The sequence below is a fragment of the Anomalospiza imberbis genome, chromosome 8 (assembly GCF_031753505.1).
Source record: "Anomalospiza imberbis isolate Cuckoo-Finch-1a 21T00152 chromosome 8, ASM3175350v1, whole genome shotgun sequence".
NCBI lineage: Eukaryota > Metazoa > Chordata > Aves > Passeriformes > Viduidae > Anomalospiza > Anomalospiza imberbis.
This window is the reverse complement of record NC_089688.1, coordinates 29536935-29551864: the sequence shown is the minus strand read 5'-3', so window position 1 is coordinate 29551864 and position 14930 is coordinate 29536935. Positions and strand designations below refer to the sequence as shown.

Genomic DNA, 14930 nt, shown 5'->3' with positions numbered 1-14930 from the left:
GAGACACTTCAAGGTTCACCTTTACAGTGAGAGCCCAGTTCCCTCAATCCCAGGTGTCTGCAAAATCCTGGGCTGCACAAGATCCATGAGATATCAGAAGCAGAATAAGCTCCTGAGAACCTTAGCAAATCGTGAATGGGCCGCTCTTCTTTCATGTTTCTGTTTCTTCCTGTCCTTTTTGCCAGTAGAAGCCTCTGCCTAAGTGTCTCACTGATAAAACTCCGAGGTACACGTTTGGGAAGTGAAATGTTGGGGGGTTTTGATGTGTTTTTGACAGTGGTTTGCAAATGGTGCTGTGGAGTTTTGAGTAGCAGATAACAATGGGGGCTGTGAGGTGCCAATGCACAGCTCCTAGGACAGGGAAAACACTTCTTTAGGTAACGACTGGAAGGCTCAACATGCTCAGTAGGTGAAACCCATGTATCAGTTTAGGTTCAGGGTTAGCCCTCAAGAGGGTACTTCCCCTGCCCCAGCCTCCCCAGGCAGAAGGATTGTCTTTCTAAGAGTATCCATACAGTACATAAAAAGTCACCCTTCATTAGCCAGGATTATGTTGTCTCTTGATCTTATCAGGCTTTGCTCTGCAAACTGCAAAGGAATGTAGCCTGATACATGCAGCAAGCCAGGAATCTCCACTGGAAGCAGGAATTTCACTGGCTGAAATCTCTCTGAAGTGACTCTCTACAGAGCTTACCTTCATTTTTTTAACAGGAGTACAGCTTCATTAAAGCTTTGGGAGCCAGAATTTTGCTGGAAATATACCATTTACTTCATTAAAAAATGTAAGTGGAATTCAGTGAGTGATTCTGTTTTCTAACTGGTTACCCTACCCCTTGAAGTAGTTTTATATATTTAAATGGACGAGGATGTAAATTGTACTTCCAAACTATTAAAGCCAATGGCACACATTATAATATGCTGTGAAAAGATGATAGCTTCGGCCAGTAACTCTTAAGCCTAAATGAGTTTCTCCTAAGAGGAGAACAGCTGCTTAAAGTACATATATTTAAAATTAAATTTCTTTATTACAAGTTACTTAGCGTATTTTGTATATGTTCTCTTCTTCTTCTTTTTTTTTTTTTAATTGCACAAAGCTGTGGAAAATAATCGGAAACTCAGTTAGCATTACAAATTGAAAATCAGAAATTACAGAGATGTTTTTTCAGGTTCTCAAGCTACATAGGTGTATTAACCCTCATTAGTCATTTTGTGGCAGTGAGAGATTTGAAAACAGAATTCCATTATGGTATTTATGGTCAAAATCTGATATGATCAAATAATAGGTTTCCCAATAGAAATGTCTATGTGCTATGTAGTAAACTTGATAATTGTAGGAATACATTTAATGCAGTAGAACTGAATACTGAACCAGGAGATTAACATTTCTGTTATATAATTACAAGTTCAAGGAGTTCAGCTTCTTATCATACTACAGTAAGTATAGAAAGTAGAAGTGATCCTCTTTAATTTGTAATTATTTAACTGAAATAGAATGTCTCCCAGTCTTATTCTTACTCTTCTACATGAAGACATTGGTATGCAGAAACCATGCACCAAGGAATAGTACACTATCAGAGCAGGACATGTTTGAGTATTCTTTAAAACCAACTAAGAGAAGTTAATCTCATTGAACTTCTTTTTATTCAACAAAAGAGTTAGATGTTTCCAAGTCTAATGTGCCTATAATGTTCATTAAATGGACTTCTTCACACCTTTAAATGGATTAACTGTACATCTTCACAGTCTAATTATTATACATGTCGCTCACAAATCACAGATCTAATTCAAAGCACTATAAAAGCTCTGTTTATGAGCATTAGGAAAGCAGATACAGTGAGAATTGAGTGTGATTTTTATCTAGGTCATACAAAAGAGTAAGTGTCGTCCACATGAAAGAGTGTACCTTCACTTGTTGAGTTTTCCTTCAACTCTGAACTGGTGAGAGCCTTCTTTGAAAAGTTAAGCCACTTTGTCATCGCCACTCCCTCATTTGTCCAGAATCCAAGATGATCCCTAAGATCCCTGCGACTGTGTTGTTCATAATTTTCAGACAATAGCTGTCAGTCGGAGAAAGGATGATGTACAATTTTACCAGTATGGGAATAACTGTGATTTAGTGTCTTATCTGAAGTTAGGTTTTCTAATAAGAAGATATTAAGAGTTGTTTTAGTGATCAGATTTTAAAAGGTAGCTAGGTGCCTAACTCCTTGGTGCAATCATGCGTGAACCCTTCAAAAAGGCCTTTAATTTGTGTTTTTGCCATTTGCAAATTGTTGTCAGCTCACAGAAGTCAGTGGAGCTGTTCCAGGCTAGGCACAGCTTGGCTATCAAAGTGCACAGGTAGCTGTAAAACAAACTTCACTGTCTGGGCAGCGAGAGCCTATCAAAAGTTTTGAAACATGGTATGACAATATGGTCCTCAGTGAAGATACTACATTTATAGTGGGAGCAAAAGTCAGATGTTTGCCCAAATTTTCTCATATTTTCATCTGTAGGAGAAGAAAAAGACCTCAAAATAATAATGAAGATGTTTGCAGGATGATCTTAGGGCTTTACAATGAGAGGCAACAGTTACAAAAGTTACATGTATTACAGAAATACGTTATGTATAAGATATATTTCCTCTGAATCCTGACATGGCAAAAATAACCTCTTACAGACGTGTGCTGGCAGCAGTTGCAAGTCTGTTTGTGTTTATAATGTGACACCAGAAATATTTCCCTTTTTCTCTCAATTACAAAACTGTAGCAATTTCTGCCACATTTCTCTTACAAGAGCGTGCAGATTCTTGGAATAGATGAGAGTTCAGATAATTACAATTCTCAACTTGAAGACCATCAGTTCCCTGGCCAGGCTCACAGATTCTTTCAGCCAGCAAGGATCCAAGCTCTCTGACCAGCAGTGGTGTGTCTGAGGTTGTGCAAGAAGCACAGATAGGTTTTTTTTGAAAGGAAGGCTATTACAGTGCAAAAAGCAGAGACATTCTATTACTGTGCAAAAAGCACAGACATGCTCCACTATGACAGGATGGAAAGTGATGAGCCTCTGTGTGCCTGTGGGTCTGACTTTTCTCCTGTGTTTGGACAATACAGATCTGATTTCACTGGATCATCTAGCAACTGATGTGAAGAAATGTAAAATGCAGCCTCAGCAGCATGAGGTGCATCCCCTTTATATGCCAATCACAACCACAGACCGCAGTGTTTGGAAATTTAGACTTAAATGAGCAAAGACTTTGAAATGGGCAATTTTGCACATTAGGGGAGTTGTTTATCCCTTACACAACTACATCCAGGTGATTGAAATGTATCATTATATTTAATCTGAAATTTATATCTGGAAATAGGCTTTTGCCTTCTTGCTTTGAAAGGCTGCCTGCTTCTGTTCCTTTCTGTCCTGTGCAAAAGCACTTCAGTTCATAAAATAAATAACTACCTGCAGCTCTCTCTGCACACAGGCTCCCCTGACCCCAGATACTGTCATGCTTTCTGCAGTGATTTTAAAGAAAACTTTGCTCTGCTTTCCACAGGTGCCTCAGTGTCCTGAGCCCGGTGGCAGGTATGTTAGGTAGGATGAGAACCAGGTGTTCCCTCACAATTATTTACTTATTTGCAGACATGAGGGCTGCAACATCTGCTGGAGCATTTGACAGTGATTTACCTGCTGCTGCCAGCTGCTCTCTGCTTGTGGGGGCTGAGCTGCTCCGGCTCCTGGGGCCAGCACTTGAGTACCTTGGTTTGGTATCAGAGCATTTGGAGGCCCTGCTCTGTCATTTCAGTGAGAACCAGGCAGCTCAAAGCTTCTTCCAGTGTCTAAGTCTATTGCAACGATTTAGCTGATGAGGGTTCCAAGAGGTTTTCTTGCCTGTGGTCTGAAGATGCAACCTCCAAACTGTTCCCATTTCCATAGACTCCCACTGTAGGGGTGCATCTCAGCCTGAGACAATTGTCTCACCAAGGTACAGCAACATTCTTGTGTGGAGCTCTTTAATTCAGTAAAAAGATGTTCCCACAGGTAAATTGTGTGAATTTTTGTAGCAACGTATTATTTCTTAGAAAGTATTAGTGTTACAATGGCATCAGGATAAAGTGTCACAAAGCTTTGTGAGCTGGATCTTGATGAAGGGCAGAAAGTATTTTTAGTTTCTCTGCTATATATATGAGCAAATGTCTGGATACAATTCCAACCTGCTGGCTGTTCCCTTGACACCTTAACTGAGGGAAATCCAATTCTTGCTCACTGTGCTCCTACAGATGCATGGTGTGTGGCTGGGGACTGGTGTAATTGCAGTGGATTCGATTTTGAATTCATGGGGATTTGGCAGGGAGGCAGCAGCACAAGGAATTAATTTTTTAGTGCTCTTGCTCTGTTTCACTCTGGCACGTTTTTTGACTGTACCCACTTTGGTGCAAGTAGTTTTTCTCATTTTTTAAAAAGTATTTCCTAAAAAAACCCCAAAAGCCAAAAACAAACTGCTGTATACAGCAAAGTTTCCTATTAGGCTGAACCAGTTTAGATAAAATGATCCATCTTTCAAAGTCTGCAGTCTAATTTTCTATATTTTTTTCACCTGATACATTTTTACTTACACGGCTAAGTAAGCAAACAGATTCTCAGGTGAAGAAGTTGGTTTTTTTTGTTGTTTTCTGTGAGTAAGGATGGGGGTCCAGGAAGGTGGAACCTCTGCTGACAATGGAAGTCTCTCCCAGAGATCAAGATTGGGGGAAAAGATGAGAGGGCCTAGAGAAACCCAGGACAGATTTAGTTAAAAATATAGTCTGAGGAAAAATATAGTGTGGTTTTTTTGTTGGTTTTTTTTGTTGTTTTGGGTTTTTTTGAGCTGAAATTTCCATGAGAAATTTGTAGGGTTGTGATTGTTATGGAGAGAAACAAGATCCCTTTTCCTGTAAATTCTCACTAATTCAAGCTCTGGAGCTTTGTGCTATGAGGTAACTTAGACTGTCATCCTCATGATTTTCCCCTTCCAAAGACCTTCCCAGGTTTGCCTTGGGATCTCTTTCTTCAGGAAGGGTAAATTAAGTCAGCTTGTAGAATATGCTCACAAGATCTTTTAAGGAGTTAAACGAGTGTCAGTTTAAGATTAAATGTTGACTATGTAACCTGCTTATCACTAGAATATCCATTCTGAAACAATGTATAGGAACAATCTGGGTTTTTTTTTCCCCTATACAAATCCTGCCTCAAAAACATGACTCCCATGTCACTTCTGCTCTACAGGATTCTGGCCCTGGACCTGTTAACCCAGCATGTGTCTTTATGATCAAAATTCAAATACAGTTGCACCAACTGTTAAATAACTTGGATCCTGCATTTGTAACTGATCTCAGCAGAGATGTCAATTCAACTAATATTACATTAGTCTACCCACAAGACTATGCTAGTACAGAGCTGATGCTCCAAGCCAAGCCTGGGCTTGTTGTCTGCTACCTGACAAAGCTGAAAAAAAAAATGAATACTAAATGTAAGGTAACTCCATTAACTCTTTCTTTCCCTGAAGATTCAAATACTTTGAGTGCTTGGAGGCCTGCTTGCAATCTCAGTGAACATTTCATTCTGAGTCACCACTGGATTTGTTAAAGCTGTTTGTGTAGCAGAGGCATCTGAAATCACTACTCACTTTGAGAAATTCTGATCTTGTTTTTATACATTTCACCCAAAGTTTCCTACAGTATTGAAAGCGAATGAATAAAAAAAAAAAGGAAACCACTTTTCTCCTGGGAACTTTAATACCAACTAATAAAAACAAAGTTTCTTAGAGCAGTGCAGGTGGAGAATAGGCAGAGTGTCAAGGACAACTTGGGGGAGAAGAGGACTTCTTCCTCTGTGGTAGTTATAGAAGGTCTCAAAATATTTGGCATTCCTGAGCCACCTGGGGCTGGGAAGCTGTTTCATCCACTGGACTGACTGTACAGGACCTAAGGGCAGCAACTAAAAGCAGAACACTTTCTTCTGTTGTCTGACAAGCAAAAGAACAACCAGTTCTCCCTTTGTAAATAACAGACTGTGGAGCTCAAATAAATTTTTCTTTCTTGCTGACAAAACTTGGGGTTTATGGGTCTGTCATGCAGCTGCTAATCTCAGGGATATCTGACTATGTGACATCAGTTCTCCCACCAGCCTGCAAGGCAAAAGAAAAGCTGGAAATTGTGTGTGAATATTTCTGGTTTAGAAGGCAGGCAACAAACAAGGATATCTTAATTGTTGCTTCCTTGATTATTAGACAGAAATGGAGAACTATTGTTATGGTTCTTTTCCAAGATAATCTGGTTCCTGTCACACTTTACTCTTGATTTGCAACTCTGACTAAGGAGTGTCCAAAACCCTGTGAATCTTACCCTCTATGGTCTCTCTCCAACACAGTGACTGGTTGGATACAAGTTGCTGGGTGTTGGGGTTTTTTTCTTCCATTTTCTGTATCATGATGAGCTGCCTTCTAGCTGTTTTGTCAACACTACATTCTTCAATAGGGATTTGCATGTTGATATGCTAATTGACTTGATAAAATGTTTTATCATTTGGATTCCACCCAAAATGGCAGGAAAGTCTTCTCTCTTACCAGAGGAACTTCCCATGGAAGATAGAAAATTCTTTTCAGGTGAGAAGATTTGATAAAGTCCCAGGATGACTCTTTATAATTTCTTTTGAATCCTGAAATTTTGGAACAAAGGAGTACAAATTCTTACTCTCTGCTGGACCGATGTCATAATGAGCTGAATGGCAGATGAGCAATGGAACAGGGAATCAGTTAATTTTGGTGTGTTTCTTTGAAAGGGCTAATAAAACTGACAGGCACAGTTACAAGGGACTCCAGTTTTAAAGTTGTTTAAAATGTTTGGGTGAACACTTTGATTTACTTGGGTTTTTTTTGAGCATGAAACAGTCAGTGCAGTCTAGTGACTCATGGATGCCTTGAAAAAGCTTCAGGCTCAGCTTCAGAGTTGTGTAGCAGCTTACCCTGGGTCTGAGCTTGTTGACTTGGGGTTTCATGAGATTTTTGGAGGGGACTCAGAAGATTTCAAGTTCCCTCATCAGGGTGCAGTATACTTTCTAAAGAACCTGTTGATACCTGAAGGTATCCAAAGACCTTTTTCAAAGCTGCCTTCTTAGCAGTACCAGGACATCAAGAGGCTGCATCAGGTCTGTCCAGCTGTGGTCTGACTCCAATGGAGAGCTCTGTCTAGAAGTTGTATCCTAAGGAATAAAATCAAGGTTTTGTCAGTGATGATGTTACAGCTGCTGGCAGTACTTTGAGTTCCAAAAGCGAGAAACATATTCCACTTCTTTTCCTGATTGTGGGGAACATGTCAGTTTTGAAAATATGGTATTATTGATGGGATATGGGAGCATTTAAGGGCTGAAGGTATTATGGCCCATTTAGCAGATGCTGAGTGTACAATCTGTACCATGGAGATGTAAATCTAATTAAAAAAAAAAAAGAAAATTTAATCTCCAGTCTAGTACCTGAGGCACAAAGAAATGAAGCAATATGGGCAAGGTCTGCAGCAGAACTGTTGTTCCTCAAGTCTATAATCAAAAGAGCATCTTTCACTGCTTTGAGAGTCCTTTATGAGCTGGATAACTCACCTGGGTGTCTGCTGTCCATGTCCAGAGTAAACACAGGGTGATAAGGTGTACAGGGATGCACCACACCACTCCTTCATGGGAAAGAAAAACCTGCAGCCTTTGCTAAATGACAGGTCTGGATGGCACACAGAAAATTATGGAGCACATTCCCTTGCAGCCAGGAAATTGGTCTTGCTGGGGGGCTCAGGGTTTGATTTATGGTGCCCCTGAGTCAGGGCTAATTGTTATTGGAACGGGCTCCTGGGATGGACTGGGGGTGGGCAAACAGTGCTCAAGAGCCAGAGGCACAGCAGAATGGTGGTGGGCATTCCCCTGGCCCACCCTGCCCTTGTCTGGGCAGACAATCCCAGAGCATTCCCTGGCTCCTCCAGATCCTGCTGTGCTGGGCAGAGAGCGAGCACAGTGGGCTCTGCTGACAGCCCAGGCATGAATGGCACAAGAAAGGACTAAAAATAGAGCTGATGTGCCTCAAGTTTGGGTCCATTAAGGTAATCCTACACTCTGCAACTGCAGCTATGGGTCAATGAAAACAAATTGCAGTTCATCCCACAAACAGAAACATTAAGACACAGGAAGCTCCCGAATGCTGAAGGCTCTGGCCTTGACGTCACAACCTGGCCAATTTGTGCTGCCTGTGGGGCTGTACAGCTGTCAGGGAGAAAACAAATCTTCCCATACAGAAGCTCTTCTTTTATATCATATTCCTTTTTTTTTTTTTTTTTTTTACCCCAGACTCCAGCCTTTGTTTCTAGAGAAAAGCTGAAAACTATTTTGCATATGCAAAAAAGCAAAGGCGATGCTTGTGTAGGAACAATTGCAAACAAATGAATTTGTGAATGCTGAAGCAAATCCAGGGCAAAACCATCTGAAATGGGGCGGTTAGAAAAATACTGGATATTCCTGAGGTAAAACCAAGGAGGCTCCCTACAGACCAGACCACCAAAGTGGCTGAGAAGAAGAATGATGAGTGACATCAATGATGAGTGACATCAGCAGGCTGATAGGTGCAGGGTTTTCAGACAACCTAATTTGTAAACAATCAACATCTTAGCAAGCAGTAAACAGCTCTCTGGACTTCTGGAAGATTTGCTGATGCTTGAAAGGCTGAAAAATCACAGTGTTTTCCTAAAACCTACTTCATTAATTTGTGGCCTGGTATTCATTAGGACAACAAGCCTCGGGGAGCTACTTACAGCTTAGCTCCCCCCTTCCCATCACTTTTCAAGCTGGAAATTCAGTTTTAGATATGTTCCCATTGAATGGGAGGTGAGGACCCAAAAGAAAAACAAACAGAAATCAGAACACCAAAAGAAAAAAAGTGGTTGGTTCCTCCTGCCCTAGACAACAGGTCATTTATCACCAGTGCTCCTAGGGCTCTCATCATTAAGTGGATTCCACAGTGATGCTTCTGCCGCGTCCACGTGGGAAATCAAGGAAGACAAGACAAGGCTTGTCCCAAACTAGAGGGAATTTATGGAATTGCAGACCTGGTACCAGTAAGTGAGAGCTACAGCTACACCCAGTTCAGGAAACACATCCTGGTGCTGGAGTGGAGGAGGTAATAAAGTAATTGGGCAGGTAGCAGTCAGCCCCTGTGACTCATTAGCACAGGCTCGTTCCAGGCAGGATTTTAAGAGTTGTTGGATAGATTTGGAAGTTGTGGTAGTACAAGGCTAGTTATAAAGAACTATGAGAGAGGCTTTACATGCTGGAAACCTCCCCCAAAAGGTTGATTTAGTAAATTACAGAGCAAGGGGAAGCAGCTCTCTGTGTGCATGCTGAGAGAAAGAAAAAAACCAGACTGAAGAGAAATATGAGATGGTTTGTTTTTCCAGCGTGTCTTAGGTAAATAGAAGTTTTTGCAATTAGATTTCTTCTTTCCAATTCATTAGGGTTAATGCAGTTTTAATTAGCACTTGATTTGCAGGCTATGAGGTATGGTTTAATGTGCCTCTTAGAGATTCCAAACCAAAGTACTGCAAGAATCGAACGCAAATGAGCAAATTAAGGTTTTTTTTCATACACATTTTTGTTTGTGGATGGTTTTCCCACCAGTTTCACTTTGTAGAAAAGTGATCCTAAAATAGACAGCTCCAATATTTTGTGGAAGAAATATTCAGTGCAAAATACTGCACAAAATCCTCAGTTTTGTGTCTGCTCTCACACACCAGCCCTGTCTTCAGCAGGTGCATTGTTTGGTCTTATTACTAAGGCCACTTATCTTGCCCTGTTGGCATTGAGGATAGACAGATCTGCAGTGGTGACCTTGTGCTTGTGTTGATTAATTCCTCTCCCTAACTATGCCATAATTACCAACTTTGCAACTGAATACTGGATCACAGCCCAAAAGTTCCTTCTGAATGCAAAATACGAGGAATTCAGCGTTTGCAATGAGTAAGTCTGACGTAATCTACACAGGTGGTTCTTATATTGCACCTGTCATTGTGGCATCCAGCTCCTGCACAGGAGTTTCAAGTGTTCCAAGCACATATAAACACAGACTGTCTCCTGCATTCCTTTTGTACTTTGGAAATGCATGGACATAACAATATCCAGGGGGAATGTTTAAAACAAGGCCAAGCCAAAAGCAGCTGAAGAGTGAGGAGACTCTGTCCTGAGTGGTTTTATCTAAATTATCTTGAACAGAAAATATTTCTTCCTAAAGAAATAAAAACATGGTAGTATAAATAATATAAAAACTAAAATGGGGAAATGTGTCCCAAACACATGAAAACACTGCCCTGGGGGTGAAAGGCAGGTTAAATGCTGAATGTTGAAGTATCAACATTAACTCTGCAGCCCCACAGTCTCTGTCACTACCTGGGATTTGTTGGTAGCTCAGATCTTTGAAACCTCAGCATGTGAGGCTCACATTGTTCTTTCTTTCCCAGATTCACAGGGAAAACAAAAAAAAAAAAAGACTGTCAGCCTAATAAATCTTCAGTGTTTCTGCATTAAAGGTCAGCACTGAGACACTGAGCATCCTGAAGGCACCCTCGGGAGGGAGAGCCCTGCTCTGTTGGTCAGAGCACGGTGCTGGTAACGCCAAGGTCGGGGCTTCAGTCCCCGTGTGGGCCATCCACTTAAGAGCTGGACTTGGTGACCCCTCTGGGTCCCTTCCAACTCGGAATATTCTGTGATTTCAGCGCAAATCACAGAGAGGTGTGAAGGTGTCCCGGGACTTGGGGACAGCCCAGCCTCGGCACTGCCAGCTTCCCTGAACTTAGCATCCCTGGGCGGGAGAAGGAGAGGGGAAGAAGGAGAAGGAGAAGGAGAAGGAGAAGGAGAAGGAGAAGGAGAAGGAGAAGGAGAAGGAGAAGGAGAAGGAGAAGGAGAAGGAGAAGGAGAAGGAGGAGGAGGAGGAGGAGGAGGAGGAGAAGGAGAAGGAGAAGGAGAAGGAGAAGGAGGAGAAGGAGAAGGAGAAGAAGGAGAAAGAAGGAGAAGGAGAAGGAGAAGGAGAAGGAGAAGGAGAAGGAGAAGGAGAAGGAGAAGGAGAAGGAGAAGGAGAAGGAGAAGGAGAAAGAAGGAGAAGGAGAAGGAGAAGGAGGTGGTCCCGGAGCGCATGCACTACTCGTGGCCACCACTAGATGGCGTTTGTCAACCACGTCTGCTCGCCGCCCCAAAACGCCTTTCCCTGCCTCAAAACGAGCCCGACGGTCGCTCCCCGCTTCCAATAAAACTCTTGCAATATATATTTTTTAAATTATATTTTTTCACAGGGAGAGAGTGCAGGTGAGCAGAGATGCTGTAGTACCGAGCGGTTGAAACAAAGCGAGGATTTGGGAAGGCTGGACGCTGCGGCTCTCGACCTGGCGCACCCGCGGTCCCCTCAGCATCGCTGGTACCATGCCAGGTGTTTGCACCAAGAGAATTTCGCTGTGTCCTTTCGAGGATGGCGATCCCAGCCGCATCATCTCTTGCTGGTGTAAGGCTCCTGCCACTTCGGAATACTCCATGCCTCGATTTTTAAAAAAAGCTGCGTGGCTCAGTGCTGGGGAGCAGCAGCAGGAGCACACCCAGCCCTGCCCCAGCCAGAGCAGGTCAGGAACCCGAAGGGACAGCCCTCATGCTGGAAAAAGATTATAAACAATTCCAGCCAGGCCACCCCTGGGAATACATCCCGGGGTTCCAAAGTACAGTTTTTATGGTCTAGCTCTCCATATTTAATACTTCAGCTTCAAATAAGCATTTTGCTTTTTATTTTTGTTGTTGTCACTATAGAAGATGGACAGGACTCTGCCTGGAGCGGTCAGACTCTGATCTCTCCCACTTTAATTGGGTAGTTAGTTCTATCTTTTCTTTCCCAAATTATTTGCAAGAAATGGTGATTTAATCCACTCTGCACTTAAGAAATTTAATCAATCATTAGAAATAACTGCCGATGATAGGAAAATATGCTAATTCATGTTATTTTTGCAGACAAAGCACTGATATAAACAAAACATAATTAAACATGCCCTCTTTATACACTCCATAAAAAGCCACAGTCCTTGGGTATTATAAATCTAAACTTATTTCTCTGATCTCAGGGCATGAAATGTGTTCTGTGAATTGTCTTACTTCTTGTAGGAAAACACTGATAATATTTGCCTTGCAGGCAGCATAAAACACAAAATGTAAAATAAAAATAAGTTATTAATCAGACTAACGGGCAACTTAAATGGAAAGCTGTCTTCTATGTCACATTAAAAATGATAATGAACAACATTTCACAAGGCAATATTATTAAAAAAAAAAAAAAAAGTCTGTGTTACACAGACTTCTCAGCCCATATCTGTGCTGTAGTCTCCAGGAAGCAAACGAGAAGGACAAGTTTTGCAGTTGGTTACCATGGGTATGTTGCCTGAGGAGTACCTGCATTTCCACAGAGCCATACCTAAAACAGGTGTTGCTTTTTTATCTTCAGCTAACCAAGCCCCAGGCAGCCGTGATCTTGTTTTTCCAAATTTGCATCTTAGTAGAAACAAAGTTTTAGCTCAATTAAATACCTGTCACAGGAGGGAGGGGAAGAGTAGGGATATGTTGTGACGCATAAGAATATGTTGTGGTTTTGAAAATGGCCCGGTAAGAGCTATTTTTTTAATGATCTGTGGCAAAAACAATGCAAAAAGAAAAACCCTGCCCTGAGGGCAAGTGTGTTGCTCTTTGTTTCTCACTTGGGAACTAAGAAACAGAATTTAGAATGAAGTTCATTGTGTAAAAATATAGACTGTTCCCTGGCTCATCTTGTAGGCACCTGCAGGTTGCTGTTGCTATTTTGTGACAGATATGGGCCAGATTCTGCCACCCTTTTCCAGCATAATTTAGATTGACACTTGGCTTGTGGGAAAAATTCTTATTGTAGAAAGGTTATTAAGGCTCTTGCTTTTCCTACCCAGTAAAAATAGATGGATTCTTTAATCTAAATAACCCCCTTGTGTGACCAGCTTGGGGCTGCCCTCTGCACAGGGCAGCAGGTGTGGATCTGGCAATTTATTTTGTGAAGTATTTTTAGCCCTTTAAGACTTTTGCCACCAATGTAATGAGCAGTCACTCGGGGCTGAGCTGGGACTGCACACAGGTGTCTCCCTGACATGGGAACACTTCCCTTCTGTATTTCTGCTGACTGGCTCATTGTCTCTGTGCCCATCATGTTCTGGTTTTGGGGCTGGGATTGGAAGACTTTAAGGGGCCTCTCTTCATGAAAAAACCTTAGCAAATATGCTTGTAGGTGCATTCAGAGGCTCTCCCACTGCTGAAGATGTGCTTCTACTTCCTGTACATGACAAGATAGCAAAGTTTACTTTTTCTGTCTTGTGTATTTGTGCAAGGGATTTTGCATGAGAGGTTTGCTTGTTGCTTATTGAGGTGTAGTTCCTTGCAAGAGAGGGTCCTTTACAGAAGTAATAATTACCTGATTGCCAAAACAACACTTAGGCTCAGTACTTTTCTCTAGCCAGAAAAAAAAATCCTTTCATTCCAGCTCACCCCGGAGATCTCAGTAAAATCCTGATGCTTTCTGGAGTGTCCTCCAAATCTCTCTGTGTGACAGTCCAGCTATTCAGGTGCTTTTTCAGTTGTAATTGTACTTGAGTTCAAAGCCAGTGCAGATCAACAGGGCTTATTGCTTCAGACTGAAGGCTAATAGTGCTAGATCTTCCCTGCAGCAGGGACTGGAACTCAGTTTTCTGACATGCCTCACTCCCCATTTAGCTCAGTGTTTATTTTGACTTATTTGCCTTCTCATCCCATTTCTGTCCAACCTCGCAGCTCATTATATATAACAGTTTATGTACCCATCCCCACCAGAGGGAATGGACAGCAGTGGAATTCCAGGGACATGGCTGTGTGCTGTGCACTGGCACACAGGTGAGATGCAGTGCCAAAAATCCAAGCTGAGTGCCAGGAACCATGCTATGATCAATACACCAGGCTGGGGAAAAGGGAAGCAAGTCCCAAACATGAATATCAAGAGCATTTCTGTGCTACAGGACAAATGACTAGGAAATGTTCAGCAAAAAGCTTTTGCAGGGCTGAGCATGGATTCTGAAGCACCTCTCACCACTGCTGTGTTACCTCTGTAGTCTCTGCTATCTTTGCATTGCCTTATTTGAGTTTTTTTGGACAATCCCACAGGCTGACCCTTGCCTTTGGGATGACCAGATCCATCTCTGACTCCAGTCACCAAATAAACAATTTCTTACCTCCACCAGCACACTGTAGTGGAGATGAAAATTCTGTTTTAGAAGAAAGTATGAGAGTAGCTCTTTGGGTGCTGGGTCTGTAAGTGAATGTTGTGGCAGCTATAAATTATGGGTCTCAGGGTGATTGTTGATTCACACAGTCCTTGAAGGGAATTGTTCTGGACCCAGCTGTAAGAGACAAAAATCTACATGTTATTTCAGAGAGAAGGAAAAAATATTGGTTTTTGTCTCTGGTTGAAAAGCCAGGTGGGACTAGAATTGACAAAAAATTGTCCACTGAAACATTCTTTTTAACTAGCATATAGTTTAATAATCCTACTTTTTTATTTTATTAAAATTGCATATGCATATTTTGCATATGCATATTTTAATGAAAAAAATGGGGGTTCCTAATTACCCTCCCCCTTTTAAAATCTAGTTTTAGCTGGGAGATTTGAAACATGGACTTTCCTCCTCTGTCTCTCTCCATATATAGATATACATATATGTGTGTATGTGTGTGTGTGTGTACACATTCTTAACTAAAAATACTTTGAAGGATGAGGTGCTAAACTTGTTCAATTTCCTTTTTTGATGGCCCCTCCCTACAGGTCTTGCAGGGAACATTTTCCTGACTTTTCTCTAAGAACAAATTGTGTTTTC

General features: G+C 41.7%; 1 long non-coding RNA gene across 1 annotated transcript; it reads right to left on the bottom strand.

The window, feature by feature from the left end:
• Positions 1-5070: 5070 nt before the first annotated feature.
• Positions 5071-8392, bottom strand: LOC137478589 (uncharacterized). Its single transcript, XR_011001681.1, has 3 exons — positions 7606-8392; positions 7088-7212; positions 5071-6139 (listed from the first exon to the last, which is right to left on the bottom strand). It is a non-coding gene; the product is annotated as an uncharacterized lncRNA (long non-coding RNA).
• Positions 8393-14930: the final 6538 nt, after the last annotated feature.